General features: G+C 38.3%; 1 protein-coding gene across 7 annotated transcripts in view; it reads right to left on the bottom strand.

The window, feature by feature from the left end:
• Nucleotides 1-24,104, bottom strand: part of LOC125779099 (glutamate receptor ionotropic, kainate 2) — a 2,985,835-nt gene that overhangs the window by 2,947,553 nt on the left and 14,178 nt on the right. Inside the window, exons 2-3 of one of the 7 annotated variants that reach the window (XR_007423127.1) lie at nt 10,676-10,814; nt 10,281-10,433 (exon numbers count right to left, since the gene is read on the bottom strand). The exons of 5 other annotated variants lie outside the window; for them this stretch is intronic. The gene's annotated coding sequence lies outside the window, so the exon portion shown is untranslated. Of the gene's footprint in view, nt 1-10,280; nt 10,815-24,104 lie in introns of all 7 variants that reach the window. One more of the 7 variants, XR_007423126.1, reaches the window with a different exon arrangement.

The raw sequence follows: 24,104 nt of genomic DNA, 5'->3' as shown, positions 1-24,104 counted from the left end.
GCGAGCTGTGTGGCATGTAGCGCCATCTTGTTGAAACCACATGTCAACCAAGTTCAGTTCTTCCATTTTTGGCAACAAAAAGTTTGTTAGCATCGAACGATAGCGATCGCCATTCACCGTAACGTTGCGTCCAACAGCATCTTTGAAAAAATACGGTCCAATGATTCCACCAGCGTACAAACCACACCAAACAGTGCATTTTTCGGGATGCATGGGCAGTTCTTGAACGGCTTCTGGTTGCTCTTCACCCCAAATGCGGCAATTTTGCTTATTTACGTAGCCATTCAACCAGAAATGAGCCTCATCGCTGAACAAAACACGCGCGCGAAACACATTTCGAACCGAACACTGATTTTGGTAATAAAATTCAATGATTTGCAAGCGTTGCTCGTTAGTAAGTCTATTCATGATGAAATGTCAAAGCATACTGAGCATCTTTCTCTTTGACACCATGTCTGAAATCCCACGTGATCTGTCAAATACTAATGCATGAAAATCCTAACCTCAAAAAAATCACCCGTTAGTATGATTGGCCTTTTTTGTTGCAAGTTTAAGTAATTTCTTTGTTACTCCTAAGTCGACTAAGTGCATACTATCAAGGGGAAACTGAGAAACCATCCCAAAATCTGATTCTTCCAAAATGCTCTTTTTGAATTTGAAATATTCCAAATGATGCGCAGGATTTTAACGTAACATAAACGTTGTATCCGATCTTAAGGAACCGACGTTTTTTTGAAAACTTACCGTTGTGTGATATAACACCTGTCACAAAAGCCCTCGCTGGGGAGTCACAAACAAAAAGACGAATGTTAAATTTTAAAATGTTTGGCTTAAATCCAACTTTAATGCCGGTTGCCCTTAGCGACATGACCTCGGCACAAAATTCGGACATGAATTGATCTATATTACTTGGCTTCTTGAACCCGGAATAGCATGCTGTCATAAACGGGGTTGTATTAGGGAAACCTACAACTGAACCCAAGATAGGCCATAATACCCTGTTTGAACTTTTATACAATTTTAACCCATCAACTCCTTTATCTAAATAAACCTTATTTTTTCTCTTCCAAGTAATTAAACGGACTTGAAACAAAATAGTTTTGAATTCCTGGGTACGAAAATTCCCCATATTGCATTTTAGTGATATTTATTTTTTCTTTACTAACGGGTGATTTTTTTGAGGTTAGGATTTTCATGCATTAGTATTTGACAGATCACGTGGGATTTCAGACATGGTGTCAAAGAGAAAGATGCTCAGTATGCTTTGACATTTCATCATGAATAGACTTACTAACGAGCAACGCTTGCAAATCATTGAATTTTATTACCAAAATCAGTGTTCGGTTTTTTTTTTTTTCCGGACAAATTTTGTTCAGCGATGAGGCTCATTTCTGGTTGAATGGCTACGTAAATAAGCAAAATTGCCGCATTTGGGGTGAAGAGCAACCAGAAGCCGTTCAAGAACTGCCCATGCATCCCGAAAAATGCACTGTTTGGTGTGGTTTGTACGCTGGTGGAATCATTGGACCGTATTTTTTCAAAGAAGCTGTTGGACGCAACGTTACGGTGAATGGCGATCGCTATCGTTCGATGCTAACAAACTTTTTGTTGCCAAAAATGGAAGAACTGAACTTGGTTGACATGTGGTTTCAACAAGATGGCGCTACATGCCACACAGCTCGCGATTCTATGGCCATTTTGAGGGAAAACTTCGGACAACAATTCATCTCAAGAAATGGACCCGTAAGTTGGCCACCAAGATCATGCGATTTAACGCCTTTAGACTATTTTTTGTGGGGCTACGTCAAGTCTAAAGTCTACAGAAATAAGCCAGCAACTATTCCAGCTTTGGAAGACAACATTTCCGAAGAAATTCGGGCTATTCCGGCCGAAATGCTCGAAAAAGTTGCCCAAAATTGGACTTTCCGAATGGACCACCTAAGACGCAGCCGCGGTCAACATTTAACTGAAATTATCTTCAAAAAGTAAATGTCATGAACCAATCTAACGTTTCAAATAAAGAACCGATGAGATTTTGCAAATTTTATGCGTTTTTTTAAAAAAAAAGTTATCAAGCTCTTAAAAAATCACCCTTTAGTATTTAGTAGTGTTTTTGCAGATAGTGGCATACCATCAACACCTACTTTGCGCAATGTTTTTAGAAGATCTTCTAAAGCGATTTGCGATATATTGTTTCTGATAGCCCACGACTAAATTTCATTACATTTATTTATTTCGTCGTTATTTTCTGAAACGACACTAAACCCTATAGAGGTGGACGCTTCGGGCTCAGAATCATTACCTACATCGCTAGAAAAGCTCAAAGTATCACTAGCATCACTTTCATAATTTGCTACTACTGAACCTACCACTGAAAGATCAGGTTCCCTATTACTTACAAGAGGAATCCCTTCAAAAAACGCACTAGAACTTACACTTCCACTTTCATTTTCACTTTCCCCTTTCAAATATTTTTTTATAACTTTTATATTGGACTGGAAAGTCCTTTTTTCTTTTGAAAGACAATTAGCAAAATGTCTTCTTTTCATATGTATATTAATATATAAATAGATATTTATATTTAGTAGAATTTCGGCTTTGCTGATAAGTATGCATGTTCAATGCTATTTGAACAATGGATAAAAATATCGAAGAGAGAATTTGTAACAAACGTGTACGCAATCATTGCGAATGTTGGAAAAGGCTCACTGTTTTATCAAAAACACAAGCCCACGTGTGTTACAAAGCCTTCAAAGACGGTCGAGAGATTGTTGAAGACATACCTAATTCTCGACGACCCTCGATCTCTTCAATTGATGAAAATATTAAAAACAGTGTAGGATATGGTTCTTGGAAATCGTAAGACAAGTGTTGAGGATGACAAGATGACAAAAGAGTTCGAAATCTCTGGAGAGTCTGTTCGAATGTTTTTTGTCGATACTTTAGGTATGAAACGCGTTCTTCCTCGACTCGTTCCGATAAAACTGATTTTTCTAAAGAGTACCGTAAGCAGGTATTTTTGGACATGCTTGAACGTGCGAATTCTAATTCCACATTCATGAAGAGAATTACAACTGGCGATGAGACATAGGTTTATGAGTTTAACACTCAAACAAGTCAACTATCATCGAAATGGAGGTAAAAAACGAGCCGAGGCCAAAGCCGCTCAAAAATGAATCAACTCATTGTTTTTTCGATATTCGTTGTTTAGTACGTCGTGAGTTGGTTTTGGTTGCACATACGGAATTGTGGAAGAAAGATTCGCCGATTTCTCACAATTATAGTGCACCATCGATCAACCACCGTATTTACCAGTTTTGGCTTCGTTGGATTTCTTCACTTCCCCAGATTAAAATTATCGCTCCGTGAAACCCGTTTTCAGTCGATCAAGGACGTAAAACAAAATTCGCTTAAGGAGCTGAAAGTCATCCCAAAACTCCTTATGAAAAGTGTTTCGTATATAAGTGTATAAACTGGTGGGGGTATAAGTGTATAAGCTGGTGGTGAATTTGAAAGTGACAAAATAAATATTATTGAATAATAAAATATATTGCGTTTTTTCACCATTTTATTTTCTGTCGAAATATATATATGTTTAGGAACATAAGATAACTCTACATCGATAAAATATTTAACATAGTGATTAATAACCCTCTTATAAAGTGGTTTTACTTTTAAGCTGAAGCACATTGCGATTTCAATTTGGCAATTTGGCGTTCAATCACAGCATCTTTGAAAAAAAGCTTCCCAGTGAATGTCCAGGCTATGCATATTGCACACTTGCACCTACCACTCGCTTTGAACTTTCACCTTCTTTGGAGTAGAAATGCTCGGGGTTATACATACTAATTCTTTACTTTGGGATTTATTTCAGAAAGATTAACCACGACAAATGCTTCACCGTAGTTTTTATTATATTTCAATACCTTAATCGCTAAGTTATTATGAATGGTGGAAGTATATAGGTTAGGTTAGGTTAGATGGCTGATCAAAGATCGCACGTGGACTGTAAGTAGTCCTTTGTGATGCCATAGAAAAAGAACTCCCGTCTTCGGACTTACAGATCTGCAAAGCGCTTGGTAGCCCATACAAATTTGCAAAGGCATTTAATATCTATACCCACCAGTTTGGTGGGATGTCTGAAGGTATGTGCCCCCAAATGTCTAAGTGTTAACCTCCCGAATGCGGGACAGTCAAGAAGAAAGTGCTGACTAGTTTCTGCCGGATCTTCTTCTAAGGAGCTTCTGCACACGGCATCCGGTAAGATTCCAAGTCTTACAGCATGTGTGCCAATAGGGCAATAGCCCGTCAAAAGCCCCACCACTAAGGAGAGGCTAGCTTTATTGAGGGCAAGGAGATCGTTAGATCTTCTGCGATCTATTCTGGGCCAGAATGTTCTTGCGACCTCGCAAGTACCAATGCTGTGCCAACGTTGGCCAAGCATCCGCGAGGCCCAACTATCCAGTAGTAGGACACAAGAGGACACCGGAGCACCGACCCGTTCCCATTCTACCGATAGTGACTCTAGGGTGCCCTTCCTTGCTAGCTCATCAGCTCTGCAATTACCCGCTATTCCGCTGTGGCCCGGCACCCATACAAGTCTTATAGTAAATACTGTCGCCGCCAGGGACAGTGTCGCCAGACACTCCTCAACCAGCCCTGAATGCACTGTGAATGAGTTCAGGGCTAGTATCACTGCTCTACTATCTGAGTGAATGGTCACCTCCCTGAAGGTGGACACTCTCCGGAGTAGCAGATCTGCTGCTACCTTGATGGCTGCAACCTCAGCCTGGAAGACACTGCAGTAGTCGGAAAATCTGAAACTGGAGCTGATGGAGAGCTCCCGACAGTAAACCCCTCCACCAACCTTCCCCCCAAGCTTTGACCCATCCGTAAAGAAGCTAACTGCCCACCTCCTCCAACGGCTTCTGCCCACCCATAGCTCCTTCTTCGGTATATGGGTAGAGAAGGAGCCGCGAGAGTTTGATATGGTGACTCCTTGATGCAGACGATCCGGGATGCAGTCAAAGCTTGTAAGGATGTCTGAGTGTTCAGAAACACGCTCCTTTAGGAACCCAGATTCCCTGAGCCTAATCGCCACTTTTGCGGCCATACACCTTCCGGCAATGTCAGCGGGCGTTATGTTCAAAATTGCATTAAGTGCCATTGTTGGGGTGGACTTTAATGCACCGCACATGCTGATGAGCGCAGCCCGTTGTACGCTTTCGAATTTCTTAGCAAGTGTGGTCCACTGTAAAGCCTCCACCACATAAAGACTCCATTGAACATTATAGGCTTTACTATGTCGGCACCATTCCGAGACGCTTCCGCCAAGGTCGTCCTTAGCAATACGGGAGGCGGCTCCACCGCATCATCATGCGGCATATATGCAGAGATAATCCAGACATTTCCGGTATCGCCCTCCAGTTTTGCTGTTACTATGTCAGCGTTGCTAAAATTAGGTTAAAGAAATACCGTTAATTCATTTCTGACCAGTGAAAGTATATAAGATATATTTAGATTTTGGAAAAAAAATGGTTTACAATCTTTATGCTGACACGCAAATGCTTAAATCACTAAGTAATGATATATACAACGGGTTTGAAAAAAAATTGTTCACAGTTTTTATGCTGACACGTAAAGGCGTTGATCACGAAGTTGGCGTAGGAGGACGGCGATCGAAAATGTCGTGCTGACGTCCCACTATGTAGCCGCCAGATACGGGATGATGATGACCCTATTGTTGGCAATCCCTTAAAGATGGCGCACTGTAGCAACCGGTGGGGTCATGGGCATTAATATATGGATGTAATTCTGGAATAATGTGACAAAAAGAGACTTCTCACGTATTATGCCGTGTCGTCCGTTGTAAGTCAGGCTTAAATTAGCAAGCCGACCATCTGCACGAAGCAAACCTTTCGTGTCTAAAATGGGTTTAGAACTAAGAGTGAGCTTTTATTATTAATCGTCTTTGACTCTCTGAGTAATAATAGATCGCTAATGAAGTAGCGCTTTTGGTTTCATACGATAAGAGCGACCTTTTCTTTTTGTAAGTCTCTGTGCGTCAATATATCGCAGTGGGGGTAAGTTACTCCTTTAACTTTAAGTTTAAGCCGTTCTATAAACTTGATCATGTGGGCGACTACTCTGAGGGTTCGGGGGAACGATGAAACTCGTTCAAGGATTTCATTATCATTTAATATTGTATGATAGGTGTAGATTTTTCGATTTCCTGGGGCAATTATGTTGCGCATTGCCGATTGTGGCCAAGAATCTGTCGATTCGTTTAACCATCGATGGCCATTCCACCAGAGCGGGGTGGTGGCAATTGCACTCTCTTGTACCTAGATGAGCAGGAATGTCGGCACTGGCTACGTGTCACCAAGTGGCTGCTCCTACTAGGTCAAGGATTTGAGAGGTTCGATTAGAAATATATGTTTTCCACCAGTGTGAATGATTTCGGAATTTCACCATAGATATAATTTGTGTTTTGACATGTTCAAGCGGGCCTGCACCAAAAAAAAACCAGCTTTGCCAGCAGCAGAGCGTCACAGAAATTAAGTCGTGGTAGACTTATCGTTTTTAGAAGTGCGACTTTTGCTTTTGCCGCTAGTAGATGGCTTGTGGTTGCGGTGTCGCCTTGTGTGCGCACATAGATAATGGCACAATATGCCATTTTAGAGGTGTCGCAGAAGTCGTGTAGTTCCACTATGTATTCGGGGGAATAGTTTACTCACCATGGAATTTGTATTTGTGAGTTCGTTCCAGTCGGTTCCATCTAGCCATAATTCTTGAATCAGTATTTTCGCTTGTATCATAATTGGCGAAAGCCATCAGTCAGGGTCGAAAGGTTTTACCATTGAGGATAAAATTTTTCTCTTTGTTATGGCGGATAATACGGATATAGACTCTGTCGTGTTTGAAAACTGATCCGATATTACATTTCATTGGATGTCCAGTGTTTTTGTTAAACTTTCCTTTTCGAATATAAAGAAATTAGTATCCAAGATATTGTCGTTTTGTATATTTTTTAAGATATTTGGATGATTAGCTGTGATCCTTTTTAGGGGAAACCAGACAGGATATCGTCTACATACGTTTGTGTTTTAAGACTGGTGTTCCCAGAAGAAATTCTGACTTCGTGTCTTCTGCCAGTTCGTGTAGTGCACGAATGGCTAGATATGGGTCACTCTTTAAGCCAAAGGTAACTGTTTTCAATTTAAAGTCGCTTAGTGGACTATTGGGAGATTTTCGGAAAATAATTCACTGACAATCTTGATCATCTTTATGTACGAGTGTATATTTTTACGACATCCCCATTAAAAACGTATTTGTTTATATTTGCCAATTTAAGATGAGAGCATTAAATCTGGTTGGAGTGTGGGTCCCGTGAATAGAATATCATTTAGGAAAATCTCCGACCTAATGGATCATTGAAGACAACTCTAACTTTTGTTGCTTTTTTGTCTGGCTTAACTACTGCATGATGCGGCAAGTAGAATGACTAGTATTTGCCTTTAGTGATTTTTTCGCATGGGCTTACTTCCTCTACGCGATCTAAATGGAGGTATTCTTGTAAGACACCATCATCATCTTCTTTGAGCTTACCTTTTCTAAGTAGATTTTTTTCCATGATTAGAGACTGAAAGTTTCAAGATCGGAGCATACTCTTGTATAACCCCCAAAGGTGATCTAGTCACCGATGCCCAGAGCATTCTTAAATTATGGAGAAAACACTTCTCCAGCCTACTTAATGGCAGTGAACGTACAGCGCCAGGAGAAAACGAACCCGAATCCCCAATTGATGACGATAGAGCAGACGTTCCATTGCCCGACCATGAAGAAGTTCGAATAGTTGAGTTACTACGAGGGCTGCTATAAATATTTCTGGCCTATTAATGAAAATAGGAATATTTATCAACGAAAATGTTTTTTTTTTTCTTTTTTTTTTTGTTGGACTTGGCTCGTCTTGGAAGACCACACGGTCGATTGCTGTTTTGTTTCGGGCTCATACGCATAGATCCATGATTCGTCACCTGTGACGATCTTATAAACGTCTTTTGAAGCACTGCGATCGTATTTTTTCTGCATTTCTTTACACCAATCCACACGAGCCTTTTTTTGAGCGATTGTCAAATTGTGCGGGATCCAACGAGAACAAACCTTTTTTACGGTCAGGTGTTCATGCAATATCGAATGTATGCTGGTGGGAGAAATGCATAGGTATGCCTCTATCTGAAGGTATGTTACATGACGGTCTTGCATTATCAGTTCACGTACGGCATCGATTTTTTCTGGCGCAACGGCTGTTTTTGGACGACCTTCACGGAATTCGTCTTTGAGCGAGTGTCGGCCACGATTGAATTCGTTGTACCAGTTTTTCACAGTGCTATAGGATGGTGCTTCATAGCCATACAAAGATTTTAGTTCATCGATGCACTCTTGTCGTGATAATCCAAGTCGAAAGTTGTGAAAAATGACCGCACGAAAATGTTCACGAGTTAATTCCATTTTTTGGCCGAGATGAATTTTTTAATTCCCTGTAAATAAAACAATTCACTATTAAATGACAAAACGTTCTGAGTGATGTTATGCTAAAAAATGTCAAACTTTCCCAATGGTGTTGCCTAGTCCAGAAATATATATAGCAGCCTATGTATAGAAGGTGGAATTGGGAAAAAAAGGAAATCTCTCAGTGTACACTGATAACAATAAACACATGTGGAGTCCTTAAGATAAAAGGTTTGTATTTTTGTTGTATATGCAACGTATCAAATAACGTACGCGTGTTTCGTTCGTGTTCGTTTTCCTTATTCCCGGTTCTGGTATTGCTCGTACTCGTTAGTTTGGCCTTTGCACATGTAACAATTTTTTGTTTGGAATCCTGCTTGCTTGTGCTTTAACAAGAACAAGAGGTATTGCTGGAAAGATACCGATTTGGTCTTTGAATATATAGTATGTATGTGAGAACAATTAAAAATGCCAATACGTATGTATGAATGTCCTCTTTTGTCTTTTAGTGTTTTTTTTTTTTTTGACCGTATATTTTTTTTTTTTAATTTAAAATACTTTTTTTTGACCGTATATTCTTTTTTTTTTAATTTCGTAAAGAAATCAGAACGCTTAACGTTCTGTTGGAATTTGCTGTCACTGCTACAATTGTAATTAACTCTTTGTTCTGGATTCAATCAAGCTGATGCTTACACTTCAGCTTTAACTTTAAGTAAATAAAACCAAAATGTATATATATATTAGTATTTCAGAAAAAACGATTTGATTTGTCTTTGGCAACCCACAAAAACCACACGTGTTCTCATTTCATCCGCGCGTTCGCAGATATAAAATATATATTTTTTTTTAAATTCCCTCGTTGCGGGAATTAATTGGCGCCCAACGTAGCGCACGAGTCGAAAAGTGCTTAGTATAGTAAAATTTATAAAAAGTTGTGTTATCAAGAATTGTGAAGTTAAAATTATAAAAAGTTTTTTTTAAGCTATTGCATAGCTTCTATCGCGGGCTTCTGAGCGCGGTGACCGAATCCAGAAATTCCGTAACGGAAATACCTAACGCGCAAAATGTCGCACACAGGCGGCGCTGTGTGGCGTGAAAAACAAATTGCGGTGATGAAAAATGTTGCATACCATAAAGGCGCTACCGTAGAGGAAGTGTGTGCATACTGGATGACTCATTGGGAAAAATATCTTCCGTGATATGTTGCACACAGGTGGCGCAGTTTATCCCTGAATAATAAATTGTTGCCCCGCAAAATGTGGCTTACCACAAAGGCGGTAGTGTCTGGATGCAGGGTGACTCATGAGCAAAATACTTTTTGTTAAATATTTGGACGTAATTTTTTTGGAAAAGTGGGCGTAGCCCGCCCCCTACTAAGTTTTTTGTACATATCCCGGAGACTACTATAGCTATGTCAACCAAACTCTATAGAGCCGTTTCCTTCAGGATTTTCCATATACAGTACAAAAATGGAAGAAATCGGATGTTAACCACGCCCACCTCGCATACAAAGGTTATGTTGAAAATCACTAAAAGTGCGTTAACCGACTAACAAAAAACGTCAGAAACACTTAATTTTACGGAAGAAATGGCAGAAGAAAGCTGCACCCAGGCTTATTTTTTAAAATTAAAAATGGGAATGGCGTCGCCCACTTATGGATCAAAAACCATATCTCAGGAACTACTAATCTAATTAATTTTACAGCAAATTAAAAAAATATGTAAATGACGGATAATAAAATCTCGATTATCACTTAGCCCTTCCTTACTTGTTATTTTTAAGCTATTGCATAATTTCTATCGCGGGCCTTGAGCGCGGGGACCGAATCCAGAAATTCCGTTACGAAAAAACCTCACGCTCTCCACTCCGACAGGCACGGTGGTGTAATACCGAAAAATCTTGCATACCCCGCAAGCGCTAGCTGAAAAGGAAGTGTATGTATACTGGATGACTCATGTGGAAAAATATTTTGTGCAAAATGTCGCACACAGGTGGCGCTGTGTAGCGTGAAAAAAATATAGAAAAATTTGTTTTCTTATTGGTCACCACGCTCAAAAAGTGTAACTTGAATTAATATCAAAGAAAAAGAAATACTGCATAAATAAAATAAATAAATAATTATAATTGCATAAGTTGATACAAAATGCTATGCAATAGCCTTACCGCGGCAGACCCCGAGTGCCACACGTCTTTATTTTGTAAGCTCTGCTTATGGTGCTACTCAGTTGGTCGCTGCGATGACTCATCCTTCTCACCGTTGCCTTGTTTGCTGGTAGGAGCTGAACTCAAAGGCTCGACAAAGCTGAAGTAGGCATTTAGATAATGCAGAATACATTTGTAAGTTTAAATAAAAATTAACTATATTTAGAATATAAGTTAAATAAGTTAAACAATTATTATTTTTTTAATTATTTATTTTATAATAATTTGGTGGACTACTGCCCCACCTTATGAGCTACAATTTATAACTGAAACTTAAATCTAAAGAAAAGTATATCTAGAGCCTATGTTTACTATTAGCTACGTGGCTTTGCACTATTAATAGCATCAGGCGACCAATGCAGTGGCTGACGTGAGGTAACGAATTTCCTTATCTTCTCAATATCTTCTGTTGTACTATTAATAATATCGAGCGACCAACGCAGTGGCTAGCGTGGGATAAGAATTTTGTTCACTCAAGCCACGCGTGAGTTCTCCGTCTGTGGATGAGCTATTTGAGTTAACTCCTCCCCTTCTAGTTGTAGGCCGTCCTCGGGCTTCCTCAGGCTGTCAATAATAATCTTTAGGTAAGATGAGCGTATATTTTCTTTTAATTTTTGGAGCACCTTAAAAATAGAAAATACAATAGCTATGATGAGGAGGATAGCCACGCTAAACGTTGCGGGCCTTGTTGTCAGTTTTTTATCTATTTCTCCAATGTATTGTAGATTCTTGATGTTAAGCCTTTGTAGGTATGATAGACTTAGAATTTCTTGGTGTCACGTGATATTCAAGAACGCCGATGTCGCTGAGCTGGGATGTCGTCTAACAATATTCTTCATGTTCGAGAATAGAGACCCATTTATTTCGACTTCTTCATCGAATTTCACCAGAAATGTACCATGGATGGTTTTTCCGGAACTGTTGTCCATTTTTATAACAGCAGTTACATCATTTAAAATGATGATACCGTCGTCTATTACTTCCAATGGTTTTAGGTGGCTGGGACGAGTATTGCAATGTGCCGTGCCACCGGAGTGTAATTGTTGAGCGCAAGTGGTGAAAGGAAAGAAAGTCTTAGTTAATGTATTGGTGCAGTTTCCAATTGGCAGGATCTTATCACCGCAATCTGCAACGTTGTTGCCTTTAGCGAAATGTAGTATTGTGCCGTTGTGTTCGACAGGAAAAAGAGTTATCTTTTTACAAACTAAGCTAGGTTCAGGATATTTAATTATGAAATGTAGGAAATTATGATCTAGTATTATATTGACATATGCTAGTTCCATTAAATCTATTATTGTCATACCTGTTTAACATGTTTTCTATATCTTTAGAATCGAGAATAAGAGGGTTAATAACGCGAATCTTTGCGAGTGTAATTGACAACAATAGTGTTTCAAGTTCTCAGATTAAGATTCTATCCCTTGCGAGTAATGTTTCATAGAGGTGACCAGTGTCGATTTCTTTATCTTTTGCATAATTAACGATAGTATTTACGGTTTCTGTTAATTTGTTAATTCGTTCCTGTATCCGAGTATTTATTATTGCTTGTCTATCTATTGACTCAATTAGCTTTTGTTTATTGAATTTTAGTTTTTTCAAAATCATCAAAATCGGGAGTTCCAGCAACCACTTTCAAAGCAGTTCCTAGAATATTAATACTCCTTGCTTGCCTATGGTGAATGTTAACTGTTTCTAAAAGTCTTTCTATATGACCTATATCAGATTCTAAAATTTTTTTCATATGCGAATGTGGAAAGTGTTTCATCAGTAATCTTGTTTCGCCAGCTATTTCTGAATACATGGTTAAATTAGATGAGTGTCTGAGATATTTAAAAAGCTGCCAGATAACTACATTTCCATCGATTAGTGGGATGTAGTCCGAGTGTGTATAATCGGATAGTTTTGCAGTTGCTACAGTCACGAAAAACAGCACGGTCGGTAGCCTAAATAGAAAAATATAGTTTAGAATAGGAAGTGGGATTTAGACTTATCTTAAATTGTCCTTATGGACCTCTTTCCCTTTAATTAGAACCACTGTTCCCAAGTCGGCTTCTATTGTAGCTTCTTCATACAGAGGCGTAAGTTTGTTGCCTAGCCTCTTATTTATTTTCATAAGTACTTTATCCCCTACCTGAAAAGTTCTGTTACGTCTTGTCTCATTATGTGTCCGTAGTTGTATTTCTTGACTCTTTTTTATTTTTTCTCTTATATCTGCTTCGAGATCTGGTGGGTGGGAGTGTATTACGTCGATTGGTCTCTTATTTATTATAGAGTGTACAGACTTATTGTATTCAATTGTTGATTGAAGTATTAATTCCACTGTGTCATTAATGTGTTTTTCAAGTTTCAAGCACCTAGCAATTTCCGCGAGGGTACTATGAAATCTCTCTACCTGTCCATTTGATGTACTATGGAGTGGTGGAGAGTTTATAATTTGAACGTTAAAACTATTTTCCAGAAGTGATTTTATTGTCCCTGAATTTAAAGATGGCTCATTATCGCAAAATATAATTCTGGTATGCGCATAGAAATTCAAAAGTTGTAAAATTGATGGTTCTATATCAATTATAGTTCTCGACGCTATAAGTTGTACTATGGCGAATTTTGAAAATTTATCGATACAAGTTAAGAAATATTTTTTATCTGTAGAAAATATGTCAATATGGAGTATTTCGCCTACATGAGAAGGAATAGGTGTTTCGCCGATAATATGTTTTTTCGGGTGTCGGACATATTTTGCTCTATTACAAATTTTGCAATTTCCAACTATTTCATTTATCAGATGGGTCATCTTTGGGAAATAATAGTCTTGAAGTATTTGTTTGCTTTTTCTTGGGCTGCCCTGTGGGCCCTATTGTGTTCGGCGACTATTATCTCTTTTTGCTCATTCTTGTCGATAACGTCTATGACCAATTTTTTTGAGTGCCAAAATTTTGTTGTCGGGAAAATCTCTACGAGTTTACTTTGAATATGTGCTAAGATTGGTAATTCACACACGATTGCGTTAACCACATTCTTATTGACTGCGTCTTTTACTTTTTCTAGCAGACCCTTCCTGTCTGAAAAATTTATGATATGCCTTGTTTTTTGGCCAAACATAATTATAGTTTGTGTTGAGGAGACTGAGGTTTCTTCAATGATTATTTGATTCCGGAAGCAATTTACTGGTTTGTCAGTGGAGTCAATGACATATGTCAACGACAATTCGCTATGTACAGTGGCCATATCAGATGGTACATCTTCTTCTAAAGCATGTAAATTTTGCCTTGATAAAGCATCAGCAACAAAATTTTCTTTTCCTGGCTTATAATAGATTTGTGCATTATGTTCATCAATAAAGGCTTTCCATCTTTTTATTTTCGCGTTTGGATTTTTATCCGAAACTGCGAACGTAAGTGGCTGATGGTCGGTATAAATGTTTAGATTTTTTACGCCATACAGATAGTTTCTTAAGGTTTTTAATGCCCACACTATAGCAAGTAGCTAACGTTCATTTGTTGCGAAATTTTGTTTGTTATCCCTAAGGGTTCTAGAAATCATAGTAATTGGTTTCCCAGCTTGGGATAAAACTGCTCCTAAGCCAAGAGATGAGGCATCTGTTGTTAAGTCAAATGGTTTTTGGTAGTCAGGATAGAGCAGCATGACGTCTTCCGAAATAAGAATATTTTTTAGTCAAAAACTAGTCGTTGTTTTTCATTGAGGCTTACTGGTATCTTTTTTGATTGACCAGCACGCACTTTACCGTTATCACCCTTCAGAATTTCGGTTAATGGTTTGTCTATAGATGCAAAGTCTTTGATAAAGCATCTATAATAGCTTGCCATACCCAAAAATGATCGAACTTGAAACAATGTGGTTGGTTGTTTAAATCGGCTAATAGCTTCTATTTTACTTGGGTTTGTTGTAATGCCTCCTCGTGAGACTACGAACTCAAGATACTCGACTTTTTCTTTGAAAAAATTCGACTCTTCTCGTGAAACCCTCATATTGGCTCTATAGAGTTTATCTAATACCCATGCTATATGTCTTACATGGTCTTCCATGTTCTCTGAAAAAATTGTAACATCATCTACATAAACGTAGCATGATTTTCCTATTCGCTCCCTAAGTACATCGTCTATAGCTCTTTGAAAAATGCTGGGAGCATTTTTCAAACCAAAAGGAAGTCTGCAAAATTCGTATTTCCCATTTGCTACAGAAAAAGCGGTTTTTTCTCTGTCCTTTTCAGAAAGTAATATCTGGTGAAATCCAGATTTTAAGTCTAGCGTGGTAAAATATTTGGCTTTTCCGAGATTCGACAGAATTGCACTTATATTTGGTATGGGATATTTATCGTCAATTGTTTTGGAATTTAGCTTCCTAAAGTCTATAACTAGTCGTTTTTTTTTGTTTCCTTGTTCGTCTAATCCTTTTTTATCTACTACCCATACTGGGTTATTGTAGGGTGATGCTCTAGATGGCCTAATTATATTATTTCTCAACAAGTTACTAACTTCGGTATTTACAAAGTCAGAAACTCCCATTGGGTAAGGGTACAATCTAGAGTATACCGCTTCTTCGTCTTCTGTTCGGATGGTGGCAACAATATTGGTATTGTAAGGTAGTGCCTCATTAGGGTCAGCAAATACTCCTTGTCTTTTTGTTATCATTTCTCTGAATTTTGGCTGAATTTGTTTGGGACCTTCTATGCTTTCGACCTCTGTAAAATTAACGTCAGAAGATTTTAAAAACTGAATTATTTCTGAACCGGATGCTGTTTTTAATACTTTATGTTTGAAATCCAATGGAGCACCTACTTCATTAAGCAGGTCTAATCCTATTATTCCGTCGAATGTTGACAGATTTGGGAGTATAAAGAATGTAGTTATGGTGTTGAAAATATGCATAGGACATTTTTTTTTAACGGAATTGAAGCCATGACTTAACTAAGAAAGATTCGTTTACTGCAGTGATGTTATTTAGTTCAGTTAAAGGTTTAATATAATTTTTTGAAGCTCCTGTGTCAATAAGAAGCTTTATGGTTCTACCTGTTATCGTTCGCTCTAGTTAAGGAACGTATTCCTTATAATAGTAACAAACAACAAAACAATCTTTTGTTTCAGTAAATAGAATGCATCAAAACAACCTTGAGTTGGAACAACTGAAATGCACTATCACTAAAACAAACAATCCCAAACAAAGAAGTAACAAAACAACATTGAGTTTGAATACCACGACAACCTTATCTTAAAACAAAGAAATTATATCTAAGCGAACAATATATATGTAAACAAACCTAAACAAATAATTAATCTGTATGTAGACAAACTATCAACTATTTAGTAATAAGTAAATATACTAGTTAGTATAAATAGAAGTAAGAACGATGTAATAAGTTAGTCTTAAGAGTATAAATAAAGAGCACACATTTCGGTGCAGCTCAAAATATATTCTTTTGACTCATTTTTACTTCTGGTAAAAATTAACTGGGGGCTCAACCGGGATGGCAAATTTATTTGCTATCCAAAAAGCCAGATTTTATTCCGAAAGGACTAAATCAAAAAATTCCACAGGAAGTAGGACTTCCAGCACTAAATGTCTGAAAAAAGTGCAGAAAAAATTGGCAATGAATATAAGTATAAGTCCTATAACAGCGGACAATACATCCAGAATGCATCAAAGCAGATCCTGAAAAAACGGACAGCGGCGAATTCAGCAAGGTTCACAACAGACCCTGGAACAGCGGACAGCGACAATTCCTGAAAAAGTGGAACAAGGTAAAAAAGTATAGGTCCTGAAATAATGGATAATACTTTCACCAATATTCGCAATAGACCCTGAAAAAGCGGACAACGTTGAATCCTGAAACATTTTACAGTTAATTATAAGTTAGGAAGAAGCAAAGATGCCCCAACTCCAAGCACAAGTAACTGCATTGATGGTAATTATAAACAAGCAACAAGAGGAATTTATACAAAGATTATCCTCAATCAAAAAGTGAAAATTTCCACAAGCAACACCAATTACCCAAAAAAGGCACCGAAAACAAGGCAAGCCAAAATGGTAAATTGTTGTTGAATTCTAGAAAATTATCGCTAATTCAAAACTAACTAAAAGGAAACGTTATATGTAACACGAAAAAATCATTAAGTATAGATATGTATTAATTATAAACATAAAAAATCAAACACATACGAAAGGTAAAAATGTTCACAAACACAGCCAATAATTCCAAAAAAAAGGCACCGAAAACAATGCAAGCCAAAAAGGAAAATGGTTGTTGAATTGTAGAAAATTGACGCTAATTAAAAACTAAATTATAAGAAAAAAGAAAGTGGTTGAATTGTAGAAAATTTAAGCGAATTAAAAATTAAATTATAATAGAAAAGAAAGCATCATAAGAAACATGCAAAAACAATAATAAGCCCAGATGTTTTGAAATGAGGACATTTCATTTTAACATAGGGGAGAGTTAAGGAACGTATTCCTTATAATAGTAACAAACAACAAAACAATCTTTTGTTTCAGTAAATAGAATGCATCAAAACAACCTTGAGTTGGAACAACTGAAATGCACTATCACTAAAACAAACAATCCCAGACAAAGAAGTAACAAAACAACATTGAGTTTGAATACCACGACAACCTTATCTTAAAACAAAGAAATTATATCTAAGCGAACAATATATATGTAAACAAACCTAAACAAATAATTAATCTGTATGTAGACAAACTATCAACTATTTAGTAATAAGTAAATATACTAGTTAGTATAAATAGAAGTAAGAACGATGTAATAAGTCAGTCTTAAGAGTATAAATAAAGAGCACACATTTCGGTGCAGCTCAAAATATATTCTTTTGACTCATTTTTACTTCTGGTAAAAATTAACAGTTAAGGAACGTATTCCTTATAATAGTAACAAACAACAAAACAATCTTTTGTTTCAGTAAATAGAATGCATCAAAACAACCTTGAGTTGGAACAACTGAAATGCACTATCACTAAAACAAACAATCCCAGACAAAGAAGTAACAAAACAACATTGAGTTTGAATACCACGACAACCTTATCTTAAAACAAAGAAATTATATCCAAGCGAACAATATATATGTAAACAAACCTAAACAAATAATTAATCTGTATGTAGACAAACTATCAACTATTTAGTAATAAGTAAATATACTAGTTAGTATAAATAGAAGTAAGAACGATGTAATAAGTCAGTCTTAAGAGTATAAATAAAGAGCACACATTTCGGTGCAGCTCAAAATATATTCTTTTGACTCATTTTTACTTCTGGTAAAAATTAACTGGGGGCTCAACCGGGATGGCAAATTTATTTGCTATCCAAAAAGCCAGATTTTATTCCGAAAGGACTAAATCAAAAAATTCCACAGGAAGTAGGACTTCCAGCACTAAATGTCTGAAAAAAGTGCAGAAAAAATTGGCAATGAATATAAGTATAAGTCCTATAACAGCGGACAATACATCCAGAATGCATCAAAGCAGATCCTGAAAAAACGGACAGCGGCGAATTCAGCAAGGTTCACAACAGACCCTGGAACAGCGGACAGCGACAATTCCTGAAAAAGTGGAACAAGGTAAAAAAGTATAGGTCCTGAAATAATGGATAATACTTTCACCAATATTCGCAATAGACCCTGAAAAAGCGGACAACGTTGAATCCTGAAACATTTTACAGTTAATTATAAGTGAGGAAGAAGCAAAGATGCCCCAACTCCAAGCACAAGTAACTGCATTGATGGTAATTATAAACAAGCAACAAGAGGAATTTATACAAAGATTATCCTCAATCAAAAAGTGAAAATTTCCACAAGCAACACCAATTACCCAAAAAAGGCACCGAAAACAAGGCAAGCCAAAATGGTAAATTGTTGTTGAATTCTAGAAAATTATCGCTAATTCAAAACTAACTAAAAGGAAACGTTATATGTAACACGAAAAAATCATTAAGTATAGATATGTATTAATTATAAACATAAAAAATCAAACACATCTTCTTCTCTTCTTTACTGGCGTAGACACCGCTTACGCGATTATAGCCGAGTCCACAACAGCGCGCCAGTCGTTTCTTCTCTTCGCTACGTGGCGCCAATTGGATATTCCAAGCGAGACCAGGTCCTTCTCCACTTGGTCCTTCCACCGGAGTGGAGGTCTTCCTCTTCCTCTGCTTCCCGCGGCGGGTACTGCGTCGAATACTTTCAGAGCTGGAGTGTTTTCATCCATCCGGACAACATGACCTAGCCAGCGTAGCCGCTGTCTTTTAATTCGCTGAACTATGTCAATGTCGTCGTATATCTCGTACAGCTCATCGTTCCATCGAATGCGATATTCGCCGTGGCCAACGCGCAAAGGACCATAAATCTTTCGCAGAACTTTTCTCTCGAAAACTCGCAACGTCGACTCATCGGTTGTTGTCATCGTCGAAGCCTCTGCACCATATAGCAGGACGGGAATTATGAGCGACTTATAGAGTTTGGCTTTTGTTCGTCGAGAGAGGACTTTACTTTTCAATTGCCTACTAAGTCCGAAGTAGCACCTGTTGGCAAGAGCAATCCTGCGTTGGATTTCTAGGCTGACATTGTTGGTGGTGTTAACGCTGGTTCCTAAATAGACGAAATTATCTACAACTTCAAAGTTATGACTGTCAACAGTGACGTGGGAGCCAAGTCGCGAGTGCGACGACTGTTTGTTTGATGACAGGAGATATTTCGTCTTGCCCTCGTTCACTGCCAGACCCATTTGCGTTGCTTCCTTGTTCAGTCTGGAGAAAGCAGAACTAACGGCGCGGGTGTTGAGACCGATGATATCAATATCATCGGCATACGCCAGCAGCTGTACAATCTTATAAAAGATTGTACCCGCTCGATTAAGTTCTGCAGCTCGAATAATTTTCTCCAGAAGCAGGTTGAAAAAGTCGCAAGATAGGGAGTCGCCTTGTTTGAAACCTCGTTTGGTATCGAACGGCTCGGAGAGGTCCTTCCCGATCCTGACGGAGCTTTTCGTGTTGGTCAACGTCAGTTTACACAGCCGTATTAGTTTTGCGGGGATACCAAATTCAGACATCGCGGCATAAAGGCAGCTCCTTTTCGTGCTGTCGAAAGCAGCTTTGAAATCGACGAATAGGTGGTGAGTGTCGATTCTCCTTTCACGGGTCTTTTCCAAGATTTGGCGCATGGTGAATATCTGGTCGGTTGTTGATTTACCAGGTCTGAAGCCACACTGATAAGGTCCAATCAGTTTGTTGACGGTGGGCTTTAATCTTTCACACAATACGCTCGATAGAACCTTATATGCAATGTTGAGGAGGTTAATCCCACGGTAGTTGGCGCAGATTGTGGGGTCTCCTTTTTTATGGATTGGGCAGAGCACACTTAGATTCCAATCGTTGGGCATGCTTTCGTCCGACCATATTTTACAAAGAAGCTGATGCATGCTCCTTATCAGTTCTTCGCCGCCGTGTTTGAATAGCTCGGCCGGCAATCCGTCGGCCCCTGCCGCTTTGTTGTTTTTCAGGCGGGCAATTGCTATTCGAACTTCTTCATGGCCGGGTAATGGAACGTCTGCTCCATCGTCATCGATTGGGGAATCGGGTTCGCCTTCTCCTGGTGTTGTGCTTTCACTGCCATTCAGCAGGCTGGAGAAGTGTTCCCTCCATAATCTAAGTACGCTCTGGGCATCGGTAACTAGATCACCTTTGGGGGTTCTACAAGAGTATGCTCCGGTCTTGAAACCTTCTGTAAGCCGCCGCATTTTTTCATAGAATTTTCGAGCATTACCCCTGTCGGCCAGCTTATCAAGCTGTTTGTACTCACGCATTTCGGCCTCTTTCTTCTTCTGTCGGTATCTATCCCATCCTGCACGTGTTGTGGTCGATCGTAACGTTGCGAGGTAGGCAGCCTGTTTTCTCTCCGCAGCAGCTGTTCTTTTGCACTTTCCGAAAACCAATGGTTTCGGTTGCAGCTGTACGTAAGGAGTTTGAAATGCCGTCCCACAGTTCCCTTATACCGAGTTGTTGACGAGTGCTCTCAGAGAGCAGGAGTGCAAGCCGAGTAGAAAATCTTTCGGCTGTCTGTTGTGATTGCAGCTTTTCGACGTCGAACCTTCCTTGTGTTTGTTGGCGTGCGTTTTTTGCTGCACAGAGGCGGGTGCGAATTTTGGCTGCAACAATATAGTGGTCCGAGTCGATGTTAGGTCCTCGGAGCGCACGCACATCTAAAACACTGGAGACGTGTCTTCCGTCTATCACAACATGATCGATCTGGTTAGTGGTTTTTCGATCCGGAGACAGCCAGGTAGCTTGATGTATCTTCTTATGCTGGAATCTAGTACTACAGATAACCATATTTCGGGCCCCGGCGAAGTCGATCAGCCTCAACCCATTTGGGGATGTTTCCTCGTGGAGGCTGAATTTACCGACCGTAGTGCCAAAGATACCTTCTTTGCCCACCCTGGCGTTAAAGTCGCCAAGCACGATTTTGACATCGTGGCGGGGGCATCTCTCATAAGTGCGCTCCAAGCACTCATAAAAAGCATCTTTGGTCACATCGTCCTTCTCATCCGTCGGGGCGTGGGCGCAAATCAGCGATATGTTGAAGAACCTCGCTTTGATGCGGATTGTGGCTAGACGTTCATTCTCCGGAGTGAATGATAGTACTCGGCGACGGAGTCTCTCTCCCACCACGAATCCAACACCAAACTTGCGCTCCTTTATATGGCCACTGTAGTAAATGTCACAAGGACCTACTCGTTTCTGTCCTTGTCCCGTCCATCGCATTTCTTGGACGGCGGTGATGTCAGCCTTTATCTTTCCGAGGACATCTACCAGCTGGGCAGTGGCACCTTCCCAGTTAAGGGACCGGACATTCCAGGTGCATGCCCTCAAATCATAGTCCTTATTTCGTTTGCCATGGTCGTCATCAAAAGGGGGGTCTCTCATCCGAGGCTGTGCGTTGTTTTTCATTGGGGGTGTTTTTTACGTGGCGGGTCCCAAACCCAGCGCACAACCCTATGCAGGGGATTTTTCGCATTCTCACTTTAGCTCGCCTTCAAACGGATGTTCTTAGGCTACCCAGAGGATACTTGGTCAAAGACCGGAAGTCGTGAGCTGCTTGAGTCATATGTAAAAGAATCGTTTCTGGCCACTCCCAAGTGAATGGCGATCAGAGAACTTTCCTCACTTGCGTGAACTTCTACACATGACTCCATCCTCCATCAAACACATACGAAAGGTAAAAATGTTCACAAACACAGCCAATAATTCCAAAAAAAGGCACCGAAAACAATGCAAGCCAAAAAGGAAAATTGTTGTTGAATTGTAGAAAATTGACGCTAATTAAAAACTAAATTATAAAAAAAAAGAAAGTGGTTGAATTGTAGAAAATTTAAGCGAATTAAAAATTAAATTATAATAGAAAAGAAAGCATCATAAGAAACATGCAAAAACAATAATAAGCCCAGATGTTTTGAAATAAGGACATTTCATTTTAACATAGGGGAGAGTTAAGGAACGTATTCCTTATAATAGTAACAAACAACAAAACAATCTTTTGTTTCAGTAAATAGAATGCATCAAAACAACCTTGAGTTGGAACAACTGAAATGCACTATCACTAAAACAAACAATCCCAGACAAAGAAGTAACAAAACAACATTGAGTTTGAATACCACGACAACCTTATCTTAAAACAAAGAAATTATATCTAAGCGAACAATATATATGTAAACAAACCTAAACAAATAATTAATCTGTATGTAGACAAACTATCAACTATTTAGTAATAAGTAAATATACTAGTTAGTATAAATAGAAGTAAGAACGATGTAATAAGTCAGTCTTAAGAGTATAAATAAAGAGCACACATTTCGGTGCAGCTCAAAATATATTCTTTTGACTCATTTTTACTTCTGGTAAAAATTAACAGTTAAGGAACGTATTCCTTATAATAGTAACAAACAACAAAACAATCTTTTGTTTCAGTAAATAGAATGCATCAAAACAACCTTGAGTTGGAACAACTGAAATGCACTATCACTAAAACAAACAATCCCAGACAAAGAAGTAACAAAACAACATTGAGTTTGAATACCACGACAACCTTATCTTAAAACAAAGAAATTATATCTAAGCGAACAATATATATGTAAACAAACCTAAACAAATAATTAATCTGTATGTAGACAAACTATCAACTATTTAGTAATAAGTAAATATACTAGTTAGTATAAATAGAAGTAAGAACGATGTAATAAGTCAGTCTTAAGAGTATAAATAAAGAGCACACATTTCGGTGCAGCTCAAAATATATTCTTTTGACTCATTTTTACTTCTGGTACAAATTAACTGGGGGCTAAACCGGGATGGCAAATTTATTTGCTATCCAAAAAGCCAGATTTTATTCCGAAAGGACTAAATCAAAAAATTCCACAGGAAGTAGGACTTCCAGCACTAAATGTCTGAAAAAAGTGCAGAAAAAATTGGCAATGAATATAAGTATAAGTCCTATAACAGCGGACAATACATCCAGAATGCATCAAAGCAGATCCTGAAAAAACGGACAGCGGCGAATTCAGCAAGGTTCACAACAGACCCTGGAACAGCGGACAGCGACAATTCCTGAAAAAGTGGAACAAGGTAAAAAAGTATAGGTCCTGAAATAATGGATAATACTTTCACCAATATTCGCAATAGACCCTGAAAAAGCGGACAACGTTGAATCCTGAAACATTTTACAGTTAATTATAAGTGAGGAAGAAGCAAAGATGCCCCAACTCCAAGCACAAGTAACTGCATTGATGGTAATTATAAACAAGCAACAAGAGGAATTTATACAAAGATTATCCTCAATCAAAAAGTGAAAATTTCCACAAGCAACACCAATTACCCAAAAAAGGCACCGAAAACAAGGCAAGCCAAAATGGTAAATTGTTGTTGAATTCTAGAAAATTATCGCTAATTCAAAACTAACTAAAAGGAAACGTTATATGTAACACGAAAAAATCATTAAGTATAGATATGTATTAATTATAAACATAAAAAATCAAACACATACGAAAGGTAAAAATGTTCACAAACACAGCCAATAATTCCAAAAAAAGGCACCGAAAACAATGCAAGCCAAAAAGGAAAATTGTTGTTGAATTGTAGAAAATTGACGCTAATTAAAAACTAAATTATAAAAAAAAAGAAAGTGGTTGAATTGTAGAAAATTTAAGCGAATTAAAAATTAAATTATAATAGAAAAGAAAGCATCATAAGAAACATGCAAAAACAATAATAAGCCCAGATGTTTTGAAATAAGGACATTTCATTTTAACATAGGGGAGAGTTAAGGAACGTATTCCTTATAATAAAGGGTGATTTTTTAAGAGCTTGATAACTTTTAAA

Source organism: Bactrocera dorsalis, chromosome 6, assembly GCF_023373825.1.
Source record: "Bactrocera dorsalis isolate Fly_Bdor chromosome 6, ASM2337382v1, whole genome shotgun sequence".
NCBI lineage: Eukaryota > Metazoa > Arthropoda > Insecta > Diptera > Tephritidae > Bactrocera > Bactrocera dorsalis.
Note: the sequence above shows the minus strand (reverse complement) of the source record. Positions and strands in the feature narration are given on the sequence as shown.